The 12,416-nt window shown below is 42.7% G+C and overlaps 1 protein-coding gene across 3 annotated transcripts in view; it reads left to right on the forward strand.

Annotated features, from left to right (window-relative positions):
• The first annotated feature begins 5,007 nt into the window (after positions 1–5,007).
• LOC122560485 (lipopolysaccharide-induced tumor necrosis factor-alpha factor homolog) overlaps positions 5,008–12,416 on the forward strand; it is a 33,063-nt gene continuing 25,654 nt past the window's right edge. Inside the window, exon 1 of one of the 3 annotated variants that reach the window (XM_087998022.1) lies at positions 5,008–5,028. The gene's annotated coding sequence lies outside the window, so the exon portion shown is untranslated. Of the gene's footprint in view, positions 5,029–5,097; positions 5,272–5,442; positions 5,547–12,416 lie in introns of those variants that run through there. The other 2 variants (XM_043711130.2, XM_087998021.1) reach the window with 2 other exon arrangements.

Consider the following 12,416-nt stretch of genomic DNA (forward strand, 5'->3'; position numbering starts at 1 on the left):
TGGACCTTTGAATGTGCTAGTCTGCAACACTTGATTGAGGTCAACTCCTAGTTCTAGAAGACCAACAGGTTTCGGGCAGACCAAAGAGCGTCTTTCACTGAGTTGGTGGTCCTCCAGGCACAGTTGATATTTGTCTCCGTGTGCATTCCTGGGAACAGACCGTAGAGCACAGAGTCCCTGCGTCACGGAGCTGCTCAGGACAAAACACAAAAAAAACCATTGCATCTTTTTCCAGACCTTTAACAAGGAACATTCCAGAAGGAGATACATAACAGTCTCTTCACCACCGTGGTCGTCTCAAGGGCAGAGTGCAGTGGCATCTGGGTGTACATGAGGGATCGCACAGGTAGGGCCCTTCTTACCACCAGCCACGTTACATTTCGGTGCTTGTTGGAAAGTTCTGGCGATGGGGCATTCTGCAAAATGACTCTGACGGTCTGTTCAGGGAACCATCCGACAGGATCAGATCAAGCTTCTCCTTTCCCTGCAGGGTATTGAGGAGGTTACAATGTTGATCACTGTCTGATGGACTTGTGGTCGAAAGGGCTTTTACTGGTCAAAGTTTTCCGCAAGGGACAGCTGAAACGTTACAATCCACTACCCATCCTTCACAACACCCCGGGGACAGGTGGAACACACAGAGTTTGCGCACTGATGGTCTACACTGAGTTTGATGCAGCCACACACAAAGGTAGCCATGGGGATGAAGATGGCATTGGATACCTTCTCCCTATCTTAGCCAGAACTTTGTATATGGTGTCCCTGAGGATGTGGTCCATGGAGTTGGCATAGGTGCCTTCTGTGGCACCCGCTCAGGGAATAGGCCAGACTTGCAGAAAACAGTAGCGTCATCCATGTGCAGGGAGGCTTTGACCCGCAGGCCTCCCCTACCTGAAATAGTCACCCCTCTCAAGCTCACATCGTCCCTGATGGACTCGGCAGAAGGTTCTATACAGCACACAAACAGAGCGGGAGAGAGACTGGGCAGACCTGCCTGATTCCGGATCTCTTCGGGAAGCTTTCTGATTCCCACCCACTGAATGACACAAGTAGCTAGCAAATGTGCAATCGTCAGGCATGGGTCAAATTTCATAGCCCAGGAACCAGTTAGCACTTTAACTGAGCTTTCAAAAGACTTTGTGAAAACATTACGTCAGAAATAGCCAATCCAGTCTGATCATATAATGTGACATGTTTGTCCAGATTTAAGTGACTTCCTTGATGAGTAAAACTTTAGGCCAAGCTCTGTATGGCATTTGAGACCTAATAACCGCTGTTCCAAGTCAGTACCATTGGAAATGATCATTGCTTCAGAGGATGGATGCCATTCACCAACTTGGAGATGCCAGTGTTGGACTGGGGTGCACAAAGTTAAACATCACACACTACCAGTCCACAACCACCTTATGAAGGAGCAGTGCTTCGAAAGCTAGTGCTTCCAATTAAACCTGTTGGACAATAACCTGGTGTTGTGTGATTTTTAACTTAATTCACCAATTTGTTAGAGTTGACATAGTCACCATCAAAATGCTTTTAGATTCTTCACAAATTCAAAATGGTGACCTTGTACACTGTTCACTGTACTCCTGTGTTCAAGTACACATGACAATAAAATCTAAATATACAAGATGTGGCATTGATACAAGACTTAAGATGATGCAATCCAGAAATCAGTCAGACGGAACAGTAAGGTTAATTCAATTATTGCCGCAGATGTGTTTTGTTTTTTGTTATTTGCACATTCAGGTATTAGTTTGGTAAATAAGCTCTCAAAAGAATTGTGGGTTATGAACCTCAACAATATTTACCTCCAATGCAAATTGGTTCAGATTGGACTCTGGAAGTGGAGCGTATTTTAGGGGAGAGTGCTGGCTCACCTCTTTATCCTTTATCCTAGTTATCCTCTTTATGATTATGTTATTTTAATCTGAGCTCGTTGTTTTGCTATTCTTCTGTTTGCTTTTATTTTTGTACTTTTAAAGGTGCTTTTCTAGCCTTCCACTGACACTGCATGGAACAACGTGGCTGAAGAAATCAGGTTCCTATCACCCTGGCGCCCTTTAACTTTAAGTTCATGTGCAGTGTTTGGATCTTTTAGAACTGATACATCAGGGATGAGCTTTGCCTCTCAATCTCTTTGTTAACATACTTGGCCAAGGGAAGTTCATGCATTTAATTTACCAACTCTTACTCTAGACCACCATGAGGCATTTTGCCATTCTGGTGCTATAGTTGTGCTGTTGGCTGCTTTAAGGCGTTTTGGTTTCTGTATTTTTATGATGTAAATTGTTTTACTTCTTTCTAATTTATCATTATTTGTATTTATGTTAAAACAGGCCAGAGTCCAGAACTTGTCACCCAATGGAGCTGCACAGAAGGAGAAGCTCTTGATTGAAGATGTGGTCGCTGGGACAAATTAGATTTGGACCAATAGATTTTTTTAAAAAGTTTGGACAATAGATATCTGATTTTATTGTCATGTGTATTTTAAGAATAAGAATAGAGCAAATTACAATGAAAACCTTTCATTTATCACCAGGATCTATTTTGAACAGTTATTTTGAATAATTTAAGAACGAGTGAAACAAAAGGATATAGCTTGAAGAGCCATTCCTGAACCCCTCGTCACTGCTTCGCAACCATCTACACCGGACCCAATCAACGTCAACGTCACCAATCCTCAGGCGCCATCTTTCGCCGCTGAGCTGGTTCTCCTCTGCCACAGCCTCGCCGCTGGGCCCACCTCATCGATGTTGCCATGACTCCCTTCCATCACCATTTTGCCGCATCAGCACCGCACCCAACCAACAATGAAGTTGCTGATCCTCAGGCACCGTTTTTTGCCGACATATGACACAGGCGGCTCACCCACTTGGACGCCTTGTCTACTGTAATAGTTTGGGCAATGGCCATCAGGCCAATTTGAGGGGTGGGGGTGGAGAGCAGAGGGTGAATGCAGTTTTGTCCTGTCTGAGGATTACAGTGGATCACATCTATTTTGGCACAAACCTAAAGAAAACCCCATACTGAGGTTAGGGTTTGAACTAGTGGCATTTGCTTAAGATGCCAAAGGCTTGGCCAAGGAGGTGTATAAAAAAATCACCTTCAACAACGTTGATCATACTATGGTTCTGGCTGCAGGCCTAATCCCAGGCCAACACACAGGAGAGTTCATAACCACCTGGCAATAACCTCTTTTACATGAGAACCTCCTGTTGCTGTGAGTATATATTGTTTGGTGTGTAAGTGTAATTTGCATTGACAGTTGAGGGAAAATTAAGTCACCATAGTCCCAGAGGACCATAGGTTGCTCTCTCATTCGAGAGAAAGAGCTGATGGGTGGTGGTTTAACCTGAGGGTCACCACATCTCAGACTCTGAGCAATTTTTATAGATGCACCATAGAAATGCATCACTGTGTGGTTTGGCAACTCCTCTTCCCAAAACCGCAAGGAACTACAGAGAGTCATGAACACAGTCCCCCAGTTCACCACACAATCCAGCCTCCCATCCATTGACTCAGTCCATACTTCCCGTTGCCTCGCAAAAGCAGCCAATGCCAAAGATCCCTCCCTCCCCGGCTATGCTCTCTGCCACCCTCTTCCATTGGGCGGAAGATATAAAAGTTTGAATGCACGTACGAAAAGATTCAATAAATGTTTCTTCCCCGCTGTCATCAGACTTTTGTATGGACTTCTCCAATGTTAATGCCAATGTCTCTCTCTGCACCTTCTCTGCAGCTTTAGCACTGTATTCTGCACTCTGTTCTGCTACCCTGATGCACTATGTACGCTGCGATCTGCCTGTAGAGCACACAAAACAACACTTTTCACTGTACCTCAATACATGCGACAACAATAATTCAAACTCTAATAGAGAGGTTACTAAATGGGTCCTTCACAGTGAGTAAACCTGTGCTATTCATGTTACTCTGCATCATAAACAGCTGTCCATCCAACTGAACTAACCAGCCCCCATGTATATTGTAGTGCTTTCTGAAATAGATAGTATGAGATGAAAAAGTAGAGAAACCTCCCTCCCCCTTTAATTTACTTCCCTCAGCTTTTCCTAGTTTACATTTAGCTGATTAATATTTCACATTGAAACATTCTTATCCTATTCATCTTTCCTTGTCCTCCTCCATATGTTGACTTGGTGGTCTTTAGCATATTCCTGATGTTAGTTTGGAATTTTTAAAATTAGCATGTTTAATCAGGGCATTTTTACAGCTTTCTATGTACCACGCAATCAACTTCATTTGCCTCCCAAGTGTCACTGACATATCATCTATTTGGCATTATAAAAGTGTCTGTACCTTGAATTTATCCTCACTTTTACTCGTTGGAGTCGTACCTTGTACAAATGAAATGGTTGTGGCTGTTGAGGGCAATCATGTCAACTCTAGGCCATCTCCACAGGAGACCCTCAGGGTAGTGCCCTCGGTCAAAACATGTTCAGCACTTCATCAATGACCTTCCTCTATCATTAGGTCAGAATTAGGGATAAGAGACTTAACAAACAATCCAGGTCTTTTTCAATACATAATTCAGTGACATCACACTGTAAACTTTTGCAATAAATTCTGTGCCTTAACATGTTATTCTCCACAACCACCTGATGAAGGAGCAGCGCTCCGAAAGCTAGTGCTTCCAAGTAAACCTGTTGGATTATAACCTGGTGTTGTGTGATTTTTAACTTTGTACACCCCAGTCCAACTCTGGCATCCCTGAATCATAACTTTCACAACACCTTTCCCATAGCAGGGAGACCAGAACTGAAGGCAGTATTCCAAAAGTGGCTGAAGTCAATATCCTGTACAGATCCCAATCAAGTTGCTGTGAGCACCCCCTTGTCCAATTGACAGCTCATTGGACACAAATTGGCTAAAAATACTCGACTTTCTAATCAACCTGTGCAGAGACATTGTTACATGCTTTGGGGGAGTGGGACTTAAATTCAGGCCTCCCGGATAAGTGGCAGGGACGTTACCACTGTCTCAAGAACCCTCCAAGACCGGCCTTTTCCAGAGGTAGGCAGAAATACATGAGTCATTGGAATTGCCCATTAGTGTTCGTGAAGGAAGGGAATGGAGCTGACAACGAGCAAATAATGATCGATCTGCTTTGCAGTGCGACGTCATGTGTTAAAACCAGTCAAATGATATTAGTTCAGACTAAGAGGCCGAGCTAGTGGTTAGTGTCTTCTTATAGCGATATATACACAGAGCTTTCTGTACACCGCTCACGGACGGTGTGTACTTGAAGGATTTAAGGTAATAGGACACCTTGGTATCTCTACAATTCTCTCGTTACTTTATTGGGCTTGCCGAAATGTGTTAATCGGTTTTTATTTTAAACTGAAAGTGTTAGACGGTGATTGTGTGTGTGTGTGTGTGTGTTAGAATCTGTTGCTCGACAACAGCTGAAGTAGATGTCGTAAACATTCTGGGCTTTTCCTCCTCGTCCTCAAAATCAGGCAGTGTTTTATATGTTTAATACTGGTGGGGGTTGATTTTTGGGTCGTCTGTGTATTTTTAAGAGTCTTCTGGTAAGTAAATGATTTCTAAGCTGATTGTTCACTACGTCGTATTTACTGGGTACCAGGATTTTAAAACTAGCTATTTTAAAGGGATAAAGTAAGTACATCATGATGACTTTTAACATTTTTATTATAAGAAATGTTAGGTCAACACCTCCTACTATTTTTTTAAGGCTAACCACGACAATGATCTGGGGAAAATCTAACTTAAGCGATATGACCTTTTCGGGAAGAATGTACAGATCTCCATTTACAGTTTCCTGTGGCATTGTTAAATAACCGCAGTAACTAACTTTTTTTTGAATTTTAAAATTAGTTTAATCAGTCACTTAGCAAAGTATATTTGAACAAGTTGAAGTAAACATTGGTGTTCAAGTAGCAGGCAGTTGGTGTTGTTTGGCGCGTAAGCTATGGGTGGGATTGTAAATAGGATCTTTTTAGACTACAGGTGTAGCTGTTTAGCACTGAAATAGCCAGTGCTTAATTCAAACACATAACGTGGGGGGAAAAAAAAGTCGGAGTGAAGTTTGGATCTGCAGTAAACGTGCAAGAAAATGGCGTTTCTTTTTAAAAAAAACTGAAGAGTCTCGATTCAAAATGCTAATTCTGCTTTCACGTCACAGGTGCTGCCAGACCTGCTGAGTTTTTCTAGCATTGGTGTTTTTTTTTGTACAATGTTTTGCTACTTTTTACCCCTTTTTAATGGGTTAACAAGCTTATGTCTGCAGGGATCACTGGAATGGACATGGCCACTTAAGCAAATGGCTTTCATCATCAATTCTATAGTGACTAGTTGTGAAGTCTATGGGTAAATGTTTGGAAAACGGTGCTACTTCTCCAGAGTATGGAGGCTTGTGGCTCTTATTGAAGGTATTATCTGCAGACACTTGATGCATCTATCCACTGGGTAAGCTTTCAGAGCTGTGCATGCGGTATGGTGGATGTATGTGAGAGAGATTGTTTCACTTTGAAGTGTGTGAAAAGATTGTGAACTGCAACTGTGTAAACTAGGCTCTTACTCGGGAGTTTAAAAATGCGTTGCTGGAAAAGCGCAGGTCAGGCAGCAAAGGAGAACCGACGTTTCGGGCACAAGCCCTTCAGAAGCGGGCTTATGCCCGAAATGTCGATTCTCCTTTGCTGCCTGACCTGTGCTTTTCCAGCAATGCATTTTTAAGCTCTAATCCCCAGCATCTGCAGTCCTCACTTTCTCCTAGTTTTTCTTACTTAGGAGGTTGCTGACTAATCTCTTCAGGAAACTAGATCTACCTTGACCAGTGTGATGGAGAAAAGTCACCACTTCTGACCAGATTCTGTTGTGAACTATCTGGTTCATTGTATCTGGTCCTGAAGAGGTGTTACACCTGAAATATCGACTTGTGCACCTCCTGATGCTGCCTGGCTTACTCTGTTCTTCCAGCCTCCTGACTGACTGACTACTTTAGATTCCAGTATCTACAGTGTTTTTTTTTGTCTCATTGTGTAACATAGGGTGAGAGGGGAAAGCTATGAAAGAGACGTAAGGGGCAACTTTTTTACGCAGAGGGTGGTACGTGTATGGAATGAGCTGCTAGGGGAAGTGGTGGAGGCTAGTAAAATTCCAACATGTACAAGGCCTCTGGATGGGTATATGAATAGGAAGGGTTTAGAAGGATATGGGCCAGATGCTGGCAGGTGACTAGATTGGGTTGGGATATCTGGTCGGCCTGGACAGGTTGGACTAAAGGGTCTGTTTCTGTGCTTATACATCTGACTCTAAATTACAGGTTCCACCGAGGGGTTTTGGTTCTTTAGTTCCTCAAACAGATGTTGAGTCTTGTACCTTGAGATACTAAACTGTTCTGTCCACAACTCCACTTTCTGTTTACGTGATCTGTAGTAGGTTTTTTTATACTGAACTGGTTTGTAGGACTGTAATCTTCAGATAAAGCCTGTGTCTAGAACACTAAGTTGGACTTCGTTATCAGATAACAACACTTGGGTGTTTTAGTTTGTTCATGTATTGAATGTGAAAACCAGGTTTGTGACCACAGCACTTAGTGGGTGATGTTTATGGCACACTCCAGTGTTAACCCTTCCAGACCCAAGAGATGAGAAACTATGTACTTCAGTTATTGAAAGTCTAGATATAGCTCCTGTGTTGATCTTGTGATCAAGGTCAATATAACAAAGTTGAATTGAATAATTCAAGATGTCAAACTCCAACCCCTCCACTGTTTGTGCAAGTCTGAGTGCTGTCCAGCTGACACCATGTGACCCATTATAGTCAGGAGGTTGACAGTGGCAGTCGTGCATGTTGTGTTAGTATAGCAAATTGCCCCAAGGTACTTTTCCATCTGTGTTCCTCTTAACACTTGACCCTGAGCTAGAACAGCTGGCTAAGCTTGGTTAGAAAAGCAGGTTTTAAGGACCTGAAGTCATGGTCACCAGTTATGGAGTTTTTAACACTGGATGTTCTGAATGCCAGGATTGAAGCAGATTAGTGGTGTGGGGGGATTTGATTAAGGATGAAATACTTAAAATGAAGATAATGATTCAGTCTGACAGGTAAGTTAGTGAGCACAGGTACAGTGTTTGACCAGCACTTGGTGTGAGCTCTTATATGTGAGCAAGTGTGAAAAATGGTCAGTACTGTGGTGATTTAAGGACTTTGCACATTTGAAACTTTAGAATTGTGCAATCACTTGATCGATGCTAGAAATCTGAATAGTGTGCTGGAGAAAATCTGCATGTCTGGTAGCATTTGTAGAGAAAGCAGAATTAATGTTTTGAGTCCAGTGACCTGTCCTATTGGAATTGCAAACTTGCCTACTTCAATAAATTGAATGTGATTTTAATTGAATCGTGAAACAACCGGCTTAATGGACAAATGGCCTAATCCTGATTGTCGGGATTCTGATTTTGATCATTAGTGACCACAATATGGAAACAGGCCATTTGGCCCACCCAGTCCACACTAACCCTCCAAGTAATCCACCCAGACCCATTCCCCTACCCTATTATCCTATACTTACCCCTGACTAATGCATCTAACCTACACATCCCTGAACACTGGGCAATTCAGCTACAATTCCTCTTTGGATTGTGGGAGGAAACCAAAGCACTGGGATCTATGGGATTGTATTTCGTGTCCGTTGATGCATCAAATGCTTTTATGAAAGCTGCTACCATTAATTTTATGAATGCAATAAATTTCTCAAGTCAAGTTTTGACGCAAGGCTGATTTCCAGTTAGAATACAGCTATTCTGCAAATCGATTTCATGCTGCTTAACAAAACCTTTTTTAACCTAAAACAATCTTTCTGGGGTAGAAAACCATGGTTTTGGGGGTGAACTTTCAGGTTGCCCAACTGATTTAAACAGAGGGGATAATAATTACAAAATACCTCTTTATTGGGAAATCCTGCATTTCTTTTGAAGTGAAGACACTGCTTTGGCACTTGATGGCTCGGTGCCTTTTTACACATTGAAACCGATCAATACTGTGAACGGCAAATGAGGAGTTGCTATGTCACTTGATACAATTATGGCTGACCTCATCTCTGCCTCAGTCTGCTTCTCTGTAACTCTTCGACCCATTTACTAATTTTAAAAGTCTATTGATTGCAAGTTTTATTCAGTGTCCCAACATCCACCACACTCTAGGGTAACGAACTCCATAGATTAATTGTTTTTTTGAGAAGTAATTCCTCTTTTGTTGCTTTGAATCTGCCACCCCTTAGTCTAACACTGATATCCTGTTCTGGATTACCGCAGAAGGGGAAAGATATCTGCTCCGAGTCTATTGTCATTCCCGCTAGCATCTTGCACGTGTGTCTTCACTTTAATCTAAGAACTTTATCTGAACTGCCTTCAGTGCAAATGCTCCTCTCCCTTTCTTGTAAGGGGACAAACTGTGCATGGTACTCCAGAGAAAAGAAGCCAGATAGAGTTAGTCATCTCTGGAACTGCATTGTCTGTCAGTGATAACTCTTCAGGTTTTTTTCCCTGAAGTGCTTGGGGACTCTAGATAATATCTTCGAGGAGAAAATGAGGACTGCAGATGCTGCCTGACCTGCTGTGCTTTTCCAGCAACACATTTTTGACTCTAGATGATAAAATAGTTCAGGTTCCCTAGTTATTTTGAACTGATCATTATTTTCAGGCAGGCTTTTTTCTTGAACTTGTTGGGAGCTTTCATTCAATATTAATAGTGCTTGAGGGAAATGTTTGTTTGGTGCCCATTACTTCCAATGGGTTGGAGTGGATCCGCATTATTAATACCTCAGATGGGGAGTCTGTGTCTTTACTACAGAGCAAACTGTAAATTCAGCTTCACAGATGTATATCAGTTGTCTGTAATTCCTAGCATGTTGCACAACAGATTTTATCCAATGTGCCACTGCACAAATCGCAATTGGTTCACTTCAATAGATGGTTAACAATGGATTAAATGATACTTTTTTAAAAAAAAAAAAAATTCCCTTGCTGCAAATATTCAAGTTACCAGCTCATTTAGTTGAACTCTGTATTGCACTCTACCAATGGTCTTTAGTAGAATTGATATCTATATAGAGTCAGATGTACAGCATGGAAACAGATCCTTCGGTCCAACCTGTCCATGCTGACCAGCTATCCCAACCCAATCTAGTCCCATTTGCTAGCACTTGTTCCATATCCTTCCAAACCCTTCCTCCTTGTATACTCCTCCAAATGCCTTTTGAAATTTTGCAATTGTACTCTCCTCCATCACTTCCTGTGGCAGCTCATTCCATACACATACCACCCTCTGTGGAAAAGGTTGCCCCTTGGGTTTAGAGTGAGAGAAAAAAATTATGCCCTCTAGTTCTGGTGTCCTCGTCCTCACTTTGTTTATTTATCCTATCCATGCCCCTCATAAATTTGTAAACCTCTCTGAGGTCACCCCCTCAGCCTCTGCTCCAGGGAAAACAGCCCCAGCCTGTTCAGCCTCTCCCTAGAGCTCAAATCCTCCAACCCTGGCAACTTCCTTAAGTCTTTTCTGAACCCCTTCAAATTTCACTACATCCTTCCAATAGGAAGGAGACCAGAATTGCATGCAATATTCCAATAGTGGCCTAACGAATGTCCTGTAACAGCTGACACATCACCCCCCAACTTGTGTACTCAATGCTCTGACCAATAAAGGAAAGTATACCAAACCCCTTCACTATCCTATCTACCTGTGACTCTGCACTCCAAGAAACTATGAATCTGCACTCCAAGGTCTCTTTGTTCAGCAACACTCCCTAGGTCCTTACCATTAAGTGCATAAGTCCTGCTAAGACTTGCTTTCCTAAAATGCAGCACCTCGCATTTATCTGAATTAAACTCCATCTGCCACTTCTCAGCCCATTGGCCCCTCTGATCAAGATCTTGTAATCTGAGGTAACCCTCTTCGTTGTCCACTACATCTTTAATTTTGGTGTCCTCTGCAAGCTTCCTAACTATACCTCTTAAGCTCACATCCAAATCACTTATATAAAAGTAGTGGAGCCAACACCAATCCTTGTGGCACTCCACTGGTCACAGGCCTCCAGGCTGAAAAACTTCTGATTCGGATCCAATTATTTCACTAAATTGGTCACTTGGCAGAAAACGAGCTTGGTTTTTCTATCTGCAGGATATCAGTCTAGTGGTGGTTTGGGAAATGTTGCCCAATACTGTTAGTGTCAAACTTCAGAACACTTCCAATTTATGGAGTGAAAGTGAAGAAGAGTACATGTATTTGTGCAGGGACTTTCATGACCAAGTCGTACCCAAGCTATTCCAGTCAGTGAGCTACTTTTTTTTTTTGAGATGCAGTCAGTGATGTAGGTAATAGTCCATCTTTGCAGCATGAAATGGCCTCTGATGCAGAGGTCCTCAGGGCTCACCCATTTTTTTTAACTTCCATTTAAAGGCAAGTGAAGCTTGCCATTTTTTTTTTGTATGGGTCAAAGATGTTTTGAGGTTTCTGTTCCCTCCTGGAGTAGTTTTTGACATTTTGAACCCCTAAGGACAAAGTGAGGACTGCAGATGCTGGAGATTAGATGTTGCTGGAAAAGCAGAGCAGGAGAATCGATGTTTCGGGCAAGAGCCTTTCATCAGGAATGAGGGACAGAATATTGAACCCACTATAATCTCCCCTTGAAGTGGAGGTGTTGCCACTCCAGCCTGGCAGTGGCTCTGATCACCACCTTTTTTTTTTCAAAACTGCTGATCACCTCACTGTCCCCTGCAGGCTGTCTGGCATCTGGATTTGTAGCAGCCTTCAATAGCTTGCTTAATATTTTCAATTAATTGGAGCAACTTTCTTCCTCTGTCTCATTTTGTAAATTGAAGTTTGGAAAACCTGCTGGTAACAAAGCTATGTAAGACCCACCAGTGTGGGGACACTTTGTATTGACTCCAGGGAGTAGGATATTAGGTTAGATTACTTACTTACTGTGGAAACAGGCCCCTTCGGCCCAACAAGTCCACACCAACCTGCCAAGTGCAACCCACCCAGACCCATTCCCCTACATATACCCCCTTCACCTAACACTATGGGCAATTTAGCATGGCCAATTCACCTAACCTGCACATTGTTTTGGATTGTGGGAGGAGGAAACCCACGCAGACACGGGGAGAATGTGTGCAAATGCCACTCAGTTGCCTGACGTGGGAATTGAACCCAGGTCTCTGGTGCTGTGAGGCAGCAGTGCTAACCACTGCCACCGTGTTGCCCACATGATCCATTGAAAAGAATGGGAAGTATTGTAGTGCATTATACCCAATTACTTGCTATGCCTTTGCCTCAGCCCAAACACAAGGGTTCCCTTTCTTAATATCTCCTCATCTCCAGCTACTTCTGCATATTACTTTAAAGTGCATCTGTCCTTTTGTTGGCTGGTACTGAGACTC

Source organism: Chiloscyllium plagiosum, unplaced genomic scaffold (genome assembly GCF_037043375.1).
Source record: "Chiloscyllium plagiosum isolate Xiang-an unplaced genomic scaffold, Cpla_swu_hap1 HiC_scaffold_20, whole genome shotgun sequence".
NCBI lineage: Eukaryota > Metazoa > Chordata > Chondrichthyes > Orectolobiformes > Hemiscylliidae > Chiloscyllium > Chiloscyllium plagiosum.